Source organism: Zonotrichia albicollis, chromosome 14, assembly GCF_047830755.1.
Source record: "Zonotrichia albicollis isolate bZonAlb1 chromosome 14, bZonAlb1.hap1, whole genome shotgun sequence".
In the NCBI taxonomy this organism is placed as follows: domain Eukaryota; kingdom Metazoa; phylum Chordata; class Aves; order Passeriformes; family Passerellidae; genus Zonotrichia; species Zonotrichia albicollis.
Window position 1 is genome coordinate 7,548,948 of NC_133832.1, and position 20,405 is coordinate 7,569,352.

The following is a 20,405-nucleotide window of genomic DNA, read 5'->3' on the forward strand; positions in this document are numbered from 1 at the left end:
AACATAAAACTGCTCTTCCTGTGCTATCCATTAATTGCTGTTAGATATGCTTCCCTAATGATTCACTAAAACAAATTCTATGGATTTTTTCTCCTCACTGCAGATGGAGAGAGAAGATCTCTGCCACAATTCTCTGAAGCAATACATTTACATATGTAGCAAGTCTCATTAATTTTCATGATTCAAGACAAACTGACATTTTTCTCTTCACTAGTTAAGTAAATTCTTTTCACAGTATTTCAAAGGCTGTTCCTAGCCCATGTTTTTTTCAGCATATTAAAGTTTTCTAGTGTTTGAGGTTGACAAGCATTAGTATCCAGACATTTACATTGCAGTCAAGCCATTCATAATAAAAAGTTTCAAATCAAACCTCAGAAGCTGGGACAGTGTATTTTTTAATCACTAAACCAGGCTTGTACAGTCAGACTTAAAAAGATAGGGAGAAAAAAAAATCAGAGTAGTTAAGATTTGAACTTAAAGTGAAAAATCATTAAAATAAAGACCCTTAGTATAATCAGCATCTGTTAGGACACCAAAATGCATCTCCCAAAGTGGAGATTTTTAATATATTAATTACCTTGGGTGGAAGTCATACATCTGTTAAAAGACCTGAGAGCACCAATACATCTTTTATTTCTCCAAGAGCTTCTCTATATTCTATTCCCTTCTGTGCTCAGGCATCTATCAGAGACCTCAGCCTGCTCCAATAAAATTAAAAGTACTGTTGGGCACTATTTGACTGTGGTAGTTTTCTAAACCAAAAGGCCATGCTTTGAGACAAATATGAATAAGGAAGAATTTCCCATCACTCCTTCCCCAAATGAAAACTGAATCTCTAAGCTTTTCTCATTAACCAAAAGAGGTTTTAATTTAAAACCTTGGAGACAGTAAAAAATACTTAAATTCAGCCTCTTTTCCTGATTTCCTCTGGGATTTAAGGCAGGCTGTGTAATCCAGCTGCTCTAATTAGCACAGCAAACTGCAGTTTTGCTTATAAGAAGAAACAAATTAAAACTTTATTCTTCTGTTTCTCAGTAAACTGTATTCCCCAAATAAAATAAAGTCTCAGAAGAGTAGTAAAGATAGAATACATTTCATATAAGTTTAGTTTGACAAAAACAGGAAAAAGGTTTCCACCTTTTCATAATTTACCATCTTGATTTTTTATTGATATTAATGTTGTGTTAATGTCAGTCCATCAGTCATGGAAAAATTATACTAGTAACTGAAAGGTCTAAAAGAAATAGGTCACACACATGAAAATATTTCCATTTAGAAAAATAAGAATAACTATTTAATATGTGCTTCTCAAGCCCATATGACACTGCTCATGTTTTCCTTGAGATTCCTGATGTAGAGCAATGTTTTTAATGAATCTAGATTTGGAAGTACACCTCACAACTCCAGAGGCGGAAGTGGTTTTAAAAATTAACTTAAATATAACTTACTGTGTACACAATAGTTTCTATTCAACTATTTCAAAGTCAAACCATATTAATTCTGGAATGAAAAATAAATGTATTACTCTTCATACAGCTTTTGACATTGTTGTGTGTTGAATCCTGGCTGGACTCCATATGCCCACTCAAAGCTGCTCTATCCCTCCTCTCCTCAGCTGCACAGGGGAGACAAAGACAAAAAGGCTTGTGGATCAAAAAACAGTCAGGGAAACCATCACAGGTAAGATGGATCCAGCCTGGGGAAATTAGTTATTACCAGTCAAATGCTAAAAAGACCTTCCTTCTCCTTTCCCCACTTCTTCCTGGCTCAGCTTCACTCCTGATTTCTCTACCTCCTCCCCTGCAGTGGCAGGACAGGGAATGGGAGTTGTGCTCAGTTCATCACACATTGAGGACTCCTCAGACTCTCCCCCCTGCTCCAGTGTGGGTCCCTCCCACAGGAGAGAATCCCTCAGGAGCAGAGTGCTGCAGGGTGGGGTTGCAGGTTGTTATCTGTTCCCCATGGGCTGCACACATTGTTCCCCCTCCAGGGAACTCTTCTCTGGTACCTGGAGCACCTCCTTCCCCTCTTTCTGCACTGGCCAGTGTCTGCAGGGTGTTTCTCTCACTCATTCTCACTCCTCCCTTGGGCTGCAGCTGTTTGTGCACAGTAAATTTCCCCTTCCTGAACACAGAATCCCAGAGGCACCCCCAGCATCACTGCTGGGCTCAGCCTTGGCCAGTGGCACTGTGCTGGAACCAGGTGCAATTGGCTCTGTCAGACATGGGGGAAGCCTCTGGAAACCACCCCTGCAGCCTCCTGCTGCCAAAATTTTACCACACAAACACAGTACAAAGTCCCCTTACAGTCACATACCCATGTACATTTCTGAAGATAAAAGAAAGGTTTCCTGCAGAGGAGATGCAAAAGTCAGGGACTTCAGCCTCAAAGACATTCACCTGCTGGTGTTGGGTAACAACCACCACGAAGAGAATATTAAAAGACATTTCTCTACACTGCTGGAAGAGTTGTGGCTCACAACAGCTCTCTGACATTCTTTGTGTATGCATATATATGCACACACAGAGAAATATACACATTTACATCCACAATGGGAGGGGGTGGGAGAATCATTTCCCATTCTCCTCTAAGCATGGAGAATGAAAGTATTCTGACAATATAATTTGAAAATAAGAATTGTCCTTTTCAAATCAAATGCAAGTAAAATACATTTTTGTCAATCATCTAGAAATAGCAGTTCAATAAAGCCTACAAGTGAAAGACACATTAAACATTCAGCTGAATGGCAAGTTATGCCCTGACAAAACCAAGAAGGAGTCAAAGTGAATTTATAGATCCAGTTTTCCTCTACATTCTTTCTTCAAATAAAATGTCAAGGTTTGATTATATATTAAAAAAAAAAAGACACTGTCAATACAAGAAAAAGAAATTCTGACTATGGCAGCCTGAAGCAAGATACCTCACAGGCTTCTTGACAGTGCCTAATGGCTGGAGACATCCAGCTTCTGCCTGCACCAACACCTTTCTTCCTTCGCCATTGTATACCTGGTATTCTTCACCTCCTTGTATTGAAAGCAAAAGCTAGGTCAAATAAAGGATTTAGGGTCTTGGAAGTTAAGTTCTGTCATAATTACTATTTCAGTCCCATGGCACCCAAAAGGGGTGGCAGAGCCCTGGGCCAGGTCCTGCCTGGAAAGCATCTGGGGTAGGTGAGTTCAGCCCAGCCAGGAGATGGACAAGGTCACTACAGAGTCAGGTGCCTACAGCATCCACATGACCAGGTCCAGCTCACCAAAAACTGAGCTGGGTTTAAGAATTGTGTGTTCTCACCTCTCACTCAGTGCTGAAGCCTTTCAGAGGACAAACCTGAGCTCTGCTGGTGCATTCCCAGGAGGCCCAGCTGGACCCAGGGGGTGCCTGTCCTTGCTGACACTGAGCTCCTGCATCACCCCAAGGTGCTCACTCACCCTCTGGGTTTGTGGCTGGCCTCAGGCAGCTGGCCCCAGCAGGAAGGACATCTCTGAGGCACAGAGCACTGGCTCAGGCAGGGACAGAGTGGTTCACAGGGCTGCAGAAAAACTCACTCTTAGCACCATTGCCAAAGGAAGCAAAGGCTCAGCCACAATGTGCTTGGAAGTGGCTCAGGAAGGAGCCTGCCAAGGCAACAAGAATAGACAGACCTGCCTCTAACACCTTCCTTTATGTGCACTTTCCAAACTTTCATCAGTACCACTGAGGGCAGTGCCAACCATCTATTGTCCAGAAACTGGGAACAACTATTCCCCATCTTTCCCACTGGAGCCAACAGCAGGCTCTGTAAGCCTGAACACTGGGCATAAAAAGTTGGGGGGAACAAGTCTTAAGTTAGTATTTCTACTCCCAGAGCTGATTCCCAGCTCAATTTGCATTAAATTTTACACTAAATCTAAAGCCTGAGACTGCCATGGCCTAGAAAACATGAGTTAGAGTGATATTCTGATTGATCTAGAATACTTTTATTCCAACAGTGACTGAAATTCATTATCAGAATAGATATTTCATTAGCTTTGTAGGTGCTACCACATTAATGCATGCCAGGAGGGAAGCCCATATAATTAAAATTTTATGAATATAAAATTAGTAGAAACTCAATTATGAAGCACTTCATGAACAGAAGAAAACAACACAGAAAAACAGTGTGAATATCCTTATAGCAAAACAGTACTCAATTTAATATCCATTATTTTATTAATGACATAACATGGCAAATGTCAGTCTCCCAAGTAGTTTGATTTAGACTGACCTAATAAATTATTTGTCAGTGTAAGAAGATTGTTTCTTAATTCATAAGCAGTTCCACACATATTTATAGAAAAACCCCACTGACATCAGTGGAAGCAAGAGTAATCTCAGCTGACTATATCATCTTTACTGCAAGGAATGTGCACCCTGTATCACAAAGGCAGGATGAAGATGAGAGCAATCTTGCATTAGTTATGAAGGTTTATAAACAAGTATTTAAAAAAATCACACCCAAGAACATAAGAATTCTTCTGTACCACTAGGAAGGAATTAAAAAATATATAAAAATTACAGTCTAGGAAAGATTAACACTATTTGACCATCATTTAACCACTATTTAATCACCAGCTCCAGCTGACCAACAAACAAGTGTCTGTGTAGGGAAAAGCAGCAGGAATTGAGGTGGTAACTATCAGCTAAATGCAACTCCTACAATAAAGTTAAACACTATGAAATTAATATCAAATATATAGATTTGTGATTCTCCCCACTTAACTCACTCCTTTGTTGATGTTTTTACTATATATCCTTCCAATAAACGTGGATTATATTAATGAGTGAAATAAATCAATCCTTTTGTTTATCCTACAGTAATACAAAATATCACCCTCATTTGGATGTCACATCAAAATAAAGCAGCATACCAGAAATTCCAAGCTTCACTGCCTACTTTTTTAATCTTCTCTCTCTGTTCTCTCTCCCTCTATTCAATAGGAAAATGAATGAGAAAATATGGCCTACATCATCATTCATTTTCAGCTGAGTGATTCTGATCTTTTTGGTTACTAAAGCCTGACCCAAACCTTACCAAAATCAATAGCAATCTGTCCAGTCACATGCACTGGTGCTTCACATATTGACCAATTCCTTCAGCAGTGGTTAAACTGTTTATACATGAGATACCAGAAAACCACACTCCTAACTCTCATAATTTGTGACATTTTCTGCTCTTAAATGCATTTATTCTACTGATAAGATTTATTTGATGAGATCTTATTACACAGCAGCTAATGGAGTACTAGAAATGGCAACTTCCTCATTTCCTTATTGATTTTCCCTCTTTCAGCTCTCAAGCAAGTGCTTCTCAGCATGCTGAACTTCCCTATTTGGAAAGTCAATAAGCAGCTACTTTCTCCTGATGTTAAAGCACTGACAGAACAGAAGGGAAAAAGAACAACCTTGATGTTTTCCTTTATTATAAAACATCTTGATAAAAAATAGTGTTGGCAAAGATATAATCAAAATCAGAACTCAATTTCTAGTCCACAGAGGCAGGATTTTTGTATATCCCTCATTTACTTCACACCTATCAAGACTCATTAGTCACACCACTGGTATCTGTGCTGCTGTTGTACTATGTTTGTATGCTTTGCCACTGCAGACAGGTACCTGCAGAAATCATTCTAGAACATCTATTTTTCCCTTTCAATTCCTGACCCTATATAGCCAGACAATTTTTCTTGAAAACCTGCGTTCCCAGTGCAATTTTGCAAAACAATAATGCTAAGACAAATGTAACTCAAGGTACTTTTAATCTAAATGCCAGCACTAAGTGTTTTATCAATTGCTATAAATAATCTTCAAGAGCAGGGATAGATTTTTAAATTTCAAGAGTACTGCAAATTGGACAAAACAACACATTTTAAGTATAGGTTCAAAGTAAGTTTACTGTCTATGGAAAAATTTCAGATACAAATAACATATTTTTATTGTCAGAAACAAGATATGAAAGTATTTCTTGTTCCATAGGAAAAAATAATCATGCTAACAAAGAGAAAAATGCTTGTCTTAGAAAGAGTCTATATTTTTGCCTACATAATGAAATTGGTGCATTAATTATTAGAAATTCTCAGGTCTCTAACTAAGCATATTCCATAACAAAGTTAATTACTTATGTAATGGAAATTGCTGCTTACCCACATACCCAAACCCTCTGTATTCTCCTGTTTAATCACTGTTTTATTTACTTAAGTGAAGAAAAGATTCAGGATTGCATAAATGCATTGTCCTCCCCTGCCTCCCCAGGTTTTCACTTATCTATAAAATGATTAAACACAACAGTCACTCACACAAATCTAACCAACCATGATCTAATCTTGCAACTGTTAACCTGAACAAAACCTTCCAAACTTTCTTCTGCTCCAAGAAAATGTGGAAGAGTACCAGGTTTTGAGCAAACTTATGAATTTAGGGATCTCTTACACATGCAGGTGCCAAATGATAGGTTTGGGAGGCCATCTGCTGCAGGCTCGCCATTTTGAGGCTTTGGCTGGCAGAGACCAAACTGAGCTCGCATGGTATGAAAAATGCATCATATATTCCAATATTTACAAAGGATTTCCTGACACAGGGCTCTGTTTCCTCTTTCATAAAGCAGATGCTGCTGCCTGAAAGCTGAGGCTAGTAATGGCAAAAAACGCTGCCACCAAATCCTACCCAACACCTGAGCAAACTGGCAAACGGACTGCAAAGATCTGATCATCTTCATTGAAAATTCACTGTCTCTTGAATGGTAAAGATTATTTCTAACCTTTGATAAAAAGCTTTTTTGAGGCAGCATGATCACACTAGCTTCTTATGGGCAGCTGATACAAATTATCATCAAGAAACTATTTAAGAGGCATTGCAGCACTTTCTCTATTGAAAAACACGACCTCTGATGACAAGTAACTGTAATTACATATTTTAGCCTAATTTCAGGGCTGAACAAAAGAGAAACTTATGATAAACTCCCACGCTGCCAAACAAGCTATACAATATATCATTAGTGAAAGTAAAACTGGTACAGTTCAAATGGGGCAAAGTCTTTGCAAAGAGTGCTGAGCTTTCCAAACAGTAGCAGCTTGTGTTCTTTGTGCCTCATGTCTAATCAGTAATTTGTGGGCTTGGTGCTTTCCTGACAGCTGGTATATGGACACAAGATCAAAAACTGTAGGTGTAAACAACATAAGATTTGTTAGAAATGAGATTCCAGCAAAACTACCTCTGCAAAAGGAAAACTAAAAGCTTATATTGCAGTTTTTGTCTGGAAGGCAAATTTTGCTGAATCTGCATGAACTCATTATCTGCATGATATAGATTTATCCCTCACCAGGCATTCTTCACGTATTTCCAAATTAAACTCCCTCTTCCAAGTGTACAAAGAGTCCCTGTCACCAAACACATTTTCTTTTATACTTCTTGAAAAATAGCTTGAGAAGTTTCTGTAGTTCCACACTTGGTCTTATGTTTTCAGGTTAGGCAGCTCTGCTGTTTCTTGTTGAAGTTTTGGTCTGTCTTTACATTACAAAATAACTCAGAGAAAAAGAGTAGAGAGGCAGACAGGAAAAAAACCCAAAAAACAGAACCAGAGCAATATAGCAGACCATACCCAAGGTCTGCATGTGGTTACAAGCATGGAACACAACCCAACACCAACAGAAGAAAGCAATAATGTGTCCAGTCCACAGAACCTCCAGGAAAAGTCTTGAAGTTACACATCTTCTGCTCAATAACCACAGTAGTGAGGTGGCAGCTGCCAAGTTCAGAACTGGGGAACAGGAGCCAGCTTAGATTGCTATGATGATTCTTTTCATTGCAAAATGTCAGCAGAGGTGGTTTTAACCAAATATGTGGCAATGCACTCCCACCTGAGCTCATGGATTGCAATACAATAAGCACAGTTAGTCCACCCAGAATTGGTTTTATAACAGCACTTTGCTCACTATTTCAGAAAGTTCAGATGTTGCCACACTTCTCCCACCAACACCTCTGCAACTTTCTGAAGTAATATCAGTAACAGTTCTTCATCTCAACCTTTTCCTTAATTCTAGCAGTTCAATAAACACTGCAAACACTCAAAAAATTCTCATACTTTCTGTCTCTCTATTGGTAACTTCTCAGAATCATAGTCTCACTGTTCTGTACTTTCCTACAGTATTGGGCTCAGTGTGTGTGTTTTCATGTGGAAGTAGTTTAGAACATTAACCTCGTTAGGAGAAAAATATTTTTTTTTAAATCAGACACATCAGAAGAACATTTCTGCTTGTCACACACCACTCAAATTCTCATCCTCTGTGAGCACAAGAGGACAGACAGCTGATAGCAAGTGGCAGGTCAGCCAGGCAGACAGCTCATGTACTGCTGAACACAGCAGCCCATATACAATGCTCAGTTAGGCTCAAGCCTTGCCCAGCAATGAACTTATCCTAAGTTTTCCATAAAGTATAAGTGTACAAGTAGTGAATACTTTTGTTTCTTAAAGTTTGGATCTTAAGAATGTGAGCAATCCTAATCTGCAGGAGGCACATATGGACTGTAGGCATATGAGCTACATATACATAATATGCATACACACATTTTCAATAAGAAAGTGCAAAGAAAGATTATTCCCCAGATCTATAATAGTCATAACCTGGTCCTACATTGAATCTGAGTAATACAGGTTTGCCCATGAATGTTCAGAGACATTAATTTTAGAGATACATCATTGCTAATGTAACTGTATTTTCAATCTTTCAATATGCATTACTATAAACAATTATCAGCAGTAAACTTAGTATTATAACAAAGGTTTTCATGTCTACAATACCAAATTAAATTTAAACTTAACCAAAAGCATTTACTGTCTTAGTATCCAATCCCTATGTTTTGTGAAGCAAGATGATATTAAAGTTTGGTGCTAAATATGATAAACCTCACACAGAAACTGTTTCTTTTACAAATAATACCAGCTAATACTTTTTTTTTAAATTTTCAATTCCAACATTGAAAATTACTGATTGCAATATTAATACTGATTTTTCTCTACCCCATTAGATACTGGTACAACTACTCCTTTATGAAACCATGCTTAATATTATTGATACCAAATTATAATAAAGTTCCAAGTACAAAGCAGATATGTGTAATCAGTAGAACAAAGCAACCCTGACTGTGGCATTCATCAATTTAATCAGCCATTTGCTGCTGTAAATTATGAATCTATATTTCTCCATTTATTTCTTCTTCATTTAGAACTGTTAATCCTCATAAGCATTTCTCAAAAAGCTGAAGTGAAAACCTAATTCATTTACTTGTTTAAGGACCTTCCCATTCACTTACATCTGAAATCTAGAATCTCATTCACTCTTACAACCTTTAAATCACATTTCTCCCATAGCACACAATCTGACAGATGTCAGTCTCAGCTCAAGATGAAAGCAGAGATGTGTAAAGCACAGATGAAATATTTTGACAGGTCTGTCCCTAAAAGACTCCCTGGTATCTATATCTCGCTGGAGTCAGCACCGTTAGGGTACCACATACCAGGCTTCCATACAAGTGGTTTGAGGCTAGCACAGAGTCTGGTGGATTTAAAAAACCAACCTTCAGCTGATTCTGCCTGGAAATTGTCAATTCGCCCAGCTCTGGACTGGAAGGGCACAGTTTTACACATTCTAAGTCAGTTCTTTCAACCCCGATAGGGAAATGTGTTCATTACACCACCTCCCAATTTTCTTTATCCTTCTTTGCCACTGAAGCTACTGTTGCCCTAAAGCCAAGATTGCAGTCATAAATAAGAATTACAGATTCTATGCTTAATATCTGTATTCAAGCTTATCACAACCACATGTCCTATAATGAAACACTGCAAAATGGCCATGGAGAGGTTACCAGAGATGTGCACTGAGCTCTGCACCTTTACTTGGCCCCAATCCTTCTTAAATTATCTTGTTGTGCTTCTTTTCTAAAGCCATTTTAGGCATTTTGGGCTGCAAATGCTTAAATGAGGGGTTTGGGTTTAATGCTACCTCTACTGAACACCTATAGAGTACCTGTGACTTACTGGACAATATTTATGTGGATTCTACACTGTTCATATGAGCATAAGAAAATGAAACTTTTGACAAATGTATCAGAAATAACAAAAGAAGAAATTAATAAGACAATTTATTCTGCCTTATGGCAGAGGAAAACAGCAGACCTCAAAATCTGTTCTCTGCCATTCTGTAACATTTACCATGTAAAAAAGAGTGATTTTACAGAATTTATTCCATGCAGTGGGTATTCCATACATGGGACATATTTCTCTGAGTCCCCAAATCAAAAGATTATTCTTATGCTTAAAGATGTCATCCAGTGGTGCTATTTGCAATGAAAAAGCTCCAACTAATGCCTAATACCCAAGTCCCTTCCTAAGCACGGCAAGAACTAATCATTTTTTTTTAAGTGTGTCCCTGGATGAATGAAGATGATTTTTTTTAATATTTACAGCACAGAGCTCTGCATCTTATGGCAGAATTCATGATTGCACTGATAAAATATAACACTGGAGTTGAAAGTAATTCAGGGCAGCTCCTCAGTCCAACTCAAATTTTTTTATGACTACAAACAGGTAATTAGCAAAATGTTCTGTAACATCTTAATTAGGATATTATTTGATACAATCATTCCTTATGAGCCTAGAACACATTTTCTTTGCAACTTAAAACTACCAGTATCTCTTACTGAGAAACAAATCACAATCTGATTTAGAGTTTGATTAAGCATTTAACTACCAAGCTGCAAAACAGAGAAAATAATAAGCCTCCACAAAATAAGACCACACAACACAACATGGAAAAACAAGGAAAAAAGTAGAAGAGCAAAGAATATTTTTCACACAAAAATGGTAACAGGGAAAATGTTATAGATTTTTCTGTGTTTTACTACAACCCTTTGGCTCATGAAATTCACGGAGCTACACCCTCAGAAAGCACAAACTAATATTGGCAATTGTTAGGAAGGCCTGAAAGCATGTCATTATCTCTAGAAATCTGGCTGCTGTCTCCTCCATTTCTATACATCCAGTGGCTGAGACACAACTCAGAGCACTTCCTTCCGTGATGGAGAACAGCCAATCAATACTCATGCCTGAGAAAATAAAAGTCGAGAAAACATCCCAAGGCATATTTCATTAAAGCATATATTAATCACTCCATTTTTAAATAAGAACATATATTCAAAGAAGAACTTCTGAATAAAACACACTGAATTTGCAGGCTATGTTTCACATTTCTTTTGAATTAAAAGAAACTTGCATTTCTCTAAGGAATACTCAAAGTTATTTTATCCCAACTCAACACTTTACTGGCTCTCAGTCTCAGTTCTCCTTCACCCAGCACACATGTTTAATTTCTGGAACTAAGAGTTTGTCTTTGTGAAGTTCTTCAGGAAAATATAATTAGATAATACATAATTACATTTAAATAATTTTATATAATTTGATTTCTAACAACTCATTTATGGGATAATATGCCCTCACACTGCAGAATCAATGCAGCTCACAAATTAGTAGTGGATTTTATCTTTGCAATGCCTCAGCAAAGCATTATATACAGGAGCAGCTGAAGGAAAGTGTCACTTAAATTACTTGCTGCAGCAGCACAGAAAGTCTGTAATTGATCCACAAATCTAATTGGAATCCTGAGTCAATATTCACTGTCCAAACCTCAAGTATTTCTTTCTTTCACAGTAGATAAAGCAGGAGAGAATTTGGCCATTGGATGCACTTTCCACCATATAAAAAATGAAATGTATCCCAATCTAGCTCCTCTTCCCTAGGGCAATTCCTACAAGTTTATATGCCACTAAGTTTGTCTTACTCCAGATATAATAACAAATTAAAATAGCAATTGTTTTGCATAACTGCTATTTATCAATGAAATCTTTGCAGTTTTAAAGAATCAGAGATCTCTAATTATTTAATACCAAATGAATTGCTATCAACATTAGCTGAATTATTGCTGCTTTATAATTACTCCTGGTTTGATCAAACTTCCATTGAAATTTAAATTCATCAAGGAGGCCTGAATCCACTAAATCCTTATCAAAATTTTCTGACATCCCTAGTTAATTAACATACATCATCTATTTCCTTCAAGCACCCTGAAACTGATTCTATGTATAAACATTTTTATCCTTCTGAGTGTCAACTGAAAATTCTCAATAAAGATGCCAGAACAGAAAGATCAGCTAAAAAAACACAACTCACTCTGACAAATTACTAAGCTTACTACAGTAAGAAATAATAAAAGTTATTTTACAGGAAAGTCAGATTATCCTTAGCCCTTTATAAGACACTCATAAGTCTTCAGTGGACCTAAATGAACAACAACAGCAAAAAAGACACAATATCATATATCCTGATAGCTCAGAATGCTTTTAAAGCCTTCCTGAGTAGTTTCTATAAAAATCAAAGCTCCTCAAACTGAAGACTTCAAACTTCTGAAGAAGGATAGCTACAACAACCAAGGAAAATGTGAAACACTTGAGCCTTTAAAAGGTCACCTCACCACATACAAAACTTTAGCACGACCCCTTGCAAGAAGCAGAAACTGTTTGTCATCAGAACTGAAGACAGTGATGAATAGACAGGTTTTTGTGCACAGTTTGGAGTAGCTGATATTTACAAAACCTTGGCAGAAATAAGATGGTAAAAATGCTAGGACAACTCCTAACATATTACTGTCTATTGAAAAGGAAAAACTGAAGTGTCATAGTCTTGATCAAAACATTTTCATCAAACTTTGCAGGCTGGTTTATTCAACAGTGACTAATTCTCCTCAGGGGCTTCCAGTTCTAGAACACAAGAAATGTTTTCATATGCTTAGAAAAAACAGAATAGCCCTTAATCTGTACACAAAGCACTTCATCTTCCCAGTTAGAACAGCTTTTATATATAAAAGGATGGAGCTTAGGGCTATGCAGTTTCCTCCTGCTTGACATCCCTTGGTACTTAGGTACCAGACTGACATCCCTGTAATATTTCCTGATAATGTGCTAATATTTGGCTCTTTGGCCTCACTGCTACTCTGAAATAAATACAGTTTGAAGACTGCCAGCAAGCTGTAGCATGGATCTCCTAACTGTGAACTCTGCTTTAGCAGAATTTCTGTTAGCTTCTGAGTATATTTATAATGTATGACAAACTGGTGTCAGTGTTGGTTCCTAGTTAAATAAATAGGAACTGGGTTTTTTTATGTCATACTTAATTATGGATACATATAAAAACTAATCAAATCCACTTTCATGCTTTGTTTTTCCTACTTCAGAAAGGAAAGCTATTGGTCTCCCTGTAAAATAAAACTGGTTATGATACTTGCCCACCTTTCAGTTCTACTTTATGCTCATTTTTCATTCTAAAGGGTGCCCTTAAAATGGCTACTCAGTGCTTATGTCACAACACTTATGTAAAAAAACCCTATAGGGCTGATACCTCCTGGTGCTGCATCTGCATTTTCAGGGGTACGTAAGTAGCTGATCCTGAATAATTTAAAAGTATCTCTTTTTTCCCCTGTCTAATCACTTCAGCTTAATTCATGAATTTTTAAGTGCAGGGTGATCGAGGCTTTTTAGTCTGGTGATGGATTTCTGGGGTTCATTTTGGAGAGAAGGGTTTTTTTCCCCTAAAAGTTCTTAAAATGATCCAATTTTGCCTGCATCATACTCTGATCTTTTGCCTAATTAAGAAGAATAGCTTTGAATTCTATATCACTAATTGCAGCCTGGGCAGCTCCAACAGCAGCCTCAGTCACAGCAGTCAAATCTCATTGCCTCCTCTTCCAACCTTCCTCACTGCTGTGAATCACATTCCTGCAGCAACAGCTTCACAAGTGGAATCTCTAGCTTAGGGCTGATGTATTTGGTGTAACTGAAAGGCTCATTTCTGTGTGCCAGTGGCGTCAAGAACAAAGACAAAGCCCCAGGCACAAACAGCATTCCTGCAGCAAGCACAAACAGCATTGAAGAACTCGGGATCACTCAACAAATAAAAAAGCTGGAATCAGCAATCAGAAATTGAGACAAAGTTTGTATTTATGGAGCATTTCGATTGCACCATGGAAGCTGAATCTCATCTATCCTATGCCCAGCGTGTTAGCAAATGATCACACTGAGATAAAAAATCATGGATTTGAATTGCTTAGCCACTCTGATCCCTTCCTGTTAAATGAAGACTCTCCAAATTGCCATTTCTTAAAAGTGTTTTTTGCTAAACAAATCCCTTGCTTGTCTCGAGATCTCTTTCCATGTGACAATGAGTATTATTCAAATAGACACAAATTAATGTTATTGCCTTGACAGAGAGTATGAAAAGAGCACAGAGAACATGATATGACACTGCAGTGATGCAACAACTTTTCACTGCAAAAACAAGCAGCAAGTAAATAAGCATTTGCAAGGGGCAGCCACTGATCCTGCAAAGGCACAATCAAACCCCATTACCATCCATGAGGTGCAGGTGCACTCGCATTGCATCCACGCACAGGGTTTGAGCAGCCTTAAATACTTCCAGCACCTCAGAACAAAACTTTGCTTCAGTTTCAGGGAAATAGGCAAGAGAGATTACAGAGAGATGAAAGCTATTCAAATCAATCCACAGTTTTAACCAAGCTCTTTAGTAAAATCAAGAGTATTTTAAAACACTAAGATAAAAAGAGCTTTAATTTCTATGCATATTATAGACACATTGTTTGATTTTAACAAATTATACATGGACATTTCCAAGTTTTATTTAAGAGATTTTACCAGGTTCTTAATCTGAGGGAGGGAATTTGCATAAATACCAATACGAAGACCCAAGTTTTATATTTCCCAGCTATAGTTAATTATCATTCTTCAAAAAAGAAGTTTCTCAATTTTGAAAAAAAAATCTGCTATTTAAACTGACATCTAATTTAAAAGCTCTTTTTTCCTTAAATGGGAAATTAGTCCCCCTTTGTGAAATGTTCAAAAATTAATTTATTAATTTTATTATTAATAAATAATAAAAATTATTTATTCAAGTATAAGCATTCTGCTCTGAGTCAAAAAAAAAAGCCCTAAAGAGAATAAAAAGCACTGAATTAAAAACAAAGCTATTTTTTTAAAAAAGTGAAAAAATAAAAAGGGAACAGAAATCAAAAGCAGATAACTTTATTCTACTGTCATGTCACCTACAAATAAAAAAGAAATCAGATTTCTACTATGCTAGACAGGTGAGGGATCAAACCAAGGAGACGTTTTGGGAAATCTGTGAAAGAAAATGTACAATACTTCCTAAAAGACCTAAAAGACAAAAGCTACCAAACAGGAACAGCTGTTGTGGCCTCTTTTCTCTAATTCAGAGATGGAAAGTTTGCTTCCTAAAGACCCCCCCCCCCCATGACACAAGAGAAATATAAACAGTAGCAAGCAGAATTCTGCAGCTCTGACAGAGGAGAATGTGCACTAGAGCCAAAATTAACGGAAGATCAAAGAAATAAAATTATATATGCTATGTGTGTGCATAATGGGTTCATGTAGAAAACACTTTCTTTGCTCATTGTTTGGGAGCTGCTGTGATTCTCAGAACATTTTAGTGTTACCCATGTAGAAATGCAAGAACACACACAGCTGAATGCTTTCCTCTGTCACTCAGTGAAACACCTGGAATGCACAAAATGTACTTCAGCACATTTCCTTCTGTTTCACTTTTATATTGGCACTTTTAGAAATGACAGAAGGATTATGAAGCACATAATGGCACAGTGCTCCCTTTTCTGCAAAAACAGCTTGTCTCCCCAAGGGGTTTGATTTTTTACAGCATTTATGTCTCATTGTTAGTAGTCACTGGATGAAGGATTGAAGTACTTCATTTGACCAGGTCATTATGCTGCAGTGTTTAAAAGTTTGGGGAGTTTCAGACTAAAACAGACAATAGGCAACAACAAAAACAACAAAAAAGCATAGTCAGAGCAACAACTACATACACTTCATGTCATTTCCTTGAGAACACTTGATCAAAGTAAAAAGAACAAAGGGAAAAAAACAACTGAAAAAAACAGGGGAAAATAATCAAAACCCCCTCAGAGCTATAGAGTGGTTTTTATTTAAATGAAAATTCACATTAAATATTTGCTTTAGTTGTGTTTTCTCTGTTCATAGTTTGATCATCACATCTCATGACTTTTCAGAGTAGTAAACAATCATTTTCCCATAGGAAGAAGTAACTTACGTGGTATTTTGACATTTAAGATATAACAGTTGAAGTTCCCAATAGGCATAATTAGAGCAAAAAATGCACTAAAGTGAATAACCAGATAGCATTTGTGCATTGATATTTGAAGAAATAAAGTCCTAACCACAAGGGTACAACCAGTCTTGAGAGGTATTAAACAGAAAAACCCCAGAGATACTCTTAACAGAAATGGTCAAAGAAATTATTTGGGACTTATGATTAGAAGCACATATCTTAACCCAGACTCCAGATAAAATGATCAAATTTCCTCATGGCACACCAGAAGATAAATACCTTAGTAAAAACCCAACCTGCTGAATTAATGAATATATTGTCGGGAAACAAAACTCATTGATATTAGGAGGATAATACAACACAGATATTGGATAAATGTAGAGAAGACAAAGGGTTGGACTCACCAGTTCAAAAGTTCACCTCTAATCCTGTGATCTCACCTGATGCAATTACTGGTGGCAACTTTGCAGCACTTTGCAGCACATGATTACAATTTTATCTCTTGAAACTGCTCTACTGCATACAGAGCATATGGGTATCTGACCTAAGGAAAAAAAAGAGGCAAAAATAAAATAAAAATCAAAGTTTGACAGAAGACTCTCTAAATGAAATTATTTTGTGAGTCAGTAAAAGGTCATTCCTGTTGTGATTAATTAGGATCATGATATAATTACCCTTACAGAATCACACCATCTGTTCAGAAGGGTCCTTACAGCTATTTTTCAATCCTTTTGTTTTTCACTAGTCTGGGTCTAATTTAGCAGAGTCTCTCCCCCTAGTTCAAGCACAGCCCACAGAGGGCTTTGCCAAGCAGGGGGGCCCCAAGAGGAGGTCGGGGCCCCCCAGCAGCCCCCAGTTCACAGGGCAGCAGGGGATGGACCTGGACAGGACACAGGGCTTGGGGCTGGTCCTGCTGGGAGCAGCTGAGGGAGCTGGGGGTAATCCTGGGCTAACACAGGCTCGGGGGGATGGCAGCACTCTCCAGAACTCCTGCAAAGGAGGCTGTAACCAGCTGGGGGTCAGGCTCTTCTCCCAAACCATAGGACCTTCAGAAACATCCTCAAGTCGTGCCCGGGGAGGTTCAGGCTGCATATTAGAAAACATTATTTCACTGAAAGTCAAGCACAGGAACAGGATGTCCAAGGAAGTGGTTGAGTCACCATCTCTGGAGATTTTTATAAGATGTGTAGATGGGGTGCTTGAGCTTTGGATTGGTAGTTTGGTCAGCAGTTGGACTCAATCTTAAAAGTCGTTTCCAACTTGAACAATTCTATGAAATATTAAGTACATAGTCAAATAAATATGTCACCAGCATATTAAGACTGAATAAAACAAAAAAGAAAATTAAACCTGCAGTTCACTTGGTCAAATTAATCAGCGAAACAAAAGGAACAACAGCTATAAATAAAGCTACAAAATTATTAATCTGCATTGCTCTGAGTTACACATATCATTTTTCTCCAGTCTGAGATCCTCTACATTTTTCAAAGTTTAAGTCAAAGATGTATTAAAGTTCCTTTTTCATCCATAATACTGTGTGCTAATATGTTAATATATTTTTGCTAAACCAAGATTAAGTGAAATGATTGATGATGGTGAACACTTATAAGTCTATTTTGACAAATCATTATGTAGCTCCCAAGACAGCTTTATTTATAATACATGCCAGTTATGCCAGGTTTTTTCATATTGATTCTTTCTACTGGGTATGACAAGCAAACAGAAGCAAGTGGTTTCAGTGAGATTCATTTAGCACAGGAGATTTCCATTGTTACTAAAAAAGATTATTAAGGGGTGGGGTTTTTTCTTAAATATTGTACAATAAGCTACTAACTCACTGCAACAACTTTGTAAAAAAATTCCTGTTTAATTTCTTATGATATATACAATTCACATTTATCTAGGCTGAGGAGAAATCTTTAGGGTGTTGTCAGATTTGAAGAATATACTTTAAAGATACTCACTTCTTTTTCCCCTATTCTCATGTCTCTTTGATCTTACGTTGCTAAATTTGTCATTTTTTAGTCCCTGAATTTCCACATTTCTGCTTCAAAAACAGCTCACACTAAAAGCAAGCTTAACTATTTAATTCATCTTTTAGACAAACTATCCATGTCTAATGGTATCATCAAATTTACCATGGCTCTTATGCTCCAAAATTGTTCCTTCTCCCTCTCCAAGGAAAATTAAAGGTTAACAGCTAAGACTTTTTCACACTGGATATCCACATGGATGAGAACTGCACACCTGCCACATGTCTCTTTTTATAAGGATTAAAAAGGAGAAAGATACTAATCTCAATGGTTTTCTATGGCAAAATGTGTCAACTGATACTGCACAGTATTGTCCTAGATGTTTCTCCCTTCCCAGTCTTCCTTCAGTTACCCTACAGATGTTCTCAGTACAGCCAATGTCACCAGTGAGCATCTAATTCATTTCCAATGTACAAACATGAAGCATTTTGGATACAGGAGAAGAAACTAAAACTACTCAGAGGAGAGGTTGTTAAGGTCATCAGAGTGTATCAGTTTTTCTTCATCTGAATTTAAGCACCTGCCACACATCAGTTTGCCCAAGAGCAGTTAGAAAAGCTTTTATTTCATCTAAACTTTCCAAACAGAATTAATATTGTAGTGAAGGGGCCTTCCTCCCTCCCCCCACAGGACATGAATGCTGGCTCCTTACACGACTTAATGACTTCTAAATACTTTCAGATACTGTGTGTGTTTCAAGGGAACTGCTTCACACTGTTTTCATCTTGGAACCTGTACCACAGAAGGAGAAGGAAATTAAATTTTGCAGCTATACAGAGTATTTGCGTTAGTTATGCAAAAGTCTGACAAAATCAAGTAGCACCTCAATTATACAAAAATAATTTTCAAGATAAGAAAGCATTGGGACAAGCCTTTCTCCATCTTTTGCAGAACTTCCTGAACTTCACAGGTGACAATACTAAGAAGCAATACAGTGCGCTACCCAGAGTAACTTGGTAGGATAGCAGAGAGGTCCAACCATTGAGGACCTGAGCACAGCTCTTGTTTCAGCAGCTCACATTTAATATCCCTGGTTTATGTGCACCAAAGTGAAAATCATGCGCATGTAAGGTCAGATTTGAATCACCACTACTGAAAATATTTGGAGATAATCAGAAACGGCATCAGACCCTGGTCCAAAACTCTTGCACCAAAGTTATCAAAAGCCTCCTGCTCAGCCTGGCTCCATTTCCCTTTGGTCCCCCAGCCCTGCACGCTGTCACACAGGGGCAGTGAGACAGAAACCACACCACTGCAGGAGCAGCAGCTGGCACTGAAGGGCTTCTCAGAGGATGCACTTATTCCTTTAACAGCTGCCAGTTAGGAGTTCTAATCTAGAAAGGACAGCCTAGTATGAGAGGGTTTTTTCAATTATTTTTTCCTTAATTCCACAAAATTATTTTTTCCAATTCCACAAAACAACTCTGAAGATTGTCTAGTTAAAAGAGCTTTTTTCAAGAACTAGATATAAACACAAATCAAAATTCCACACTGAAAGGCATATACATAGACTCTTAAATACTTAAGAAAAGCAGAAGGGTTTTTTGTGATGATGCAGTCATTGAAGAGAAGACATTAGTACATATGCACATCTACACTTCCCTGATATTACTATTCAGTGTTCATAAAATCCAGTATAATTTAAAAAACCTCACAATCCTATGACAAAATGCTAGTAAAAGAACAATATTTGTCTCTTCCAAAGAGTTTAGAATCCATAATTAATTGTTCTGTTTATGTAAATCACAAATGTGAAACCACATTTCTAATACTTCTGAACTTTAAGAAGGATAATCATTCATATTTCAAAGGAAAAGCCTGGATCTTGGGATGAATTTGGAGCTTAGTTCTCATTTCCATGGATTTCAAGAACGTGAAATTTGGGGAATTAAGCACAGGCCTTTAGATAATAATCTTGATTAAGTTCTGTAAGATATATAGGAAGAAAGAAAGTATGACAGCTGCATTCCTGTTTGCTTTATGAAACCAGAAAAATGCTACCAGCAAAGGATACACAAGGTTTAATGTTATGTAAGGAAATAAAAATGTGTATGTGTGTCAGTCAGCTGTCAAACAACATATACCCACATTAGGAACACAGGAAGAGAGGAGCAGCATCACATAATAAAACCTCTATA

General features: G+C 37.4%; 1 long non-coding RNA gene across 2 annotated transcripts in view; it reads right to left on the minus strand.

The window, feature by feature from the left end:
• LOC106629284 (uncharacterized) overlaps positions 1 to 16,770 on the minus strand; it is a 154,715-nt gene extending 137,945 nt beyond the window's left edge. The window contains exon 1 of one of the 2 annotated variants that reach the window (XR_012582706.1): positions 16,639 to 16,770. This is a non-coding gene — a long non-coding RNA (uncharacterized LOC106629284). The remainder of the gene's footprint in view (positions 1 to 16,638) is intronic. The other variant, XR_012582704.1, reaches the window with a different exon arrangement.
• Positions 16,771 to 20,405: the final 3,635 nt, after the last annotated feature.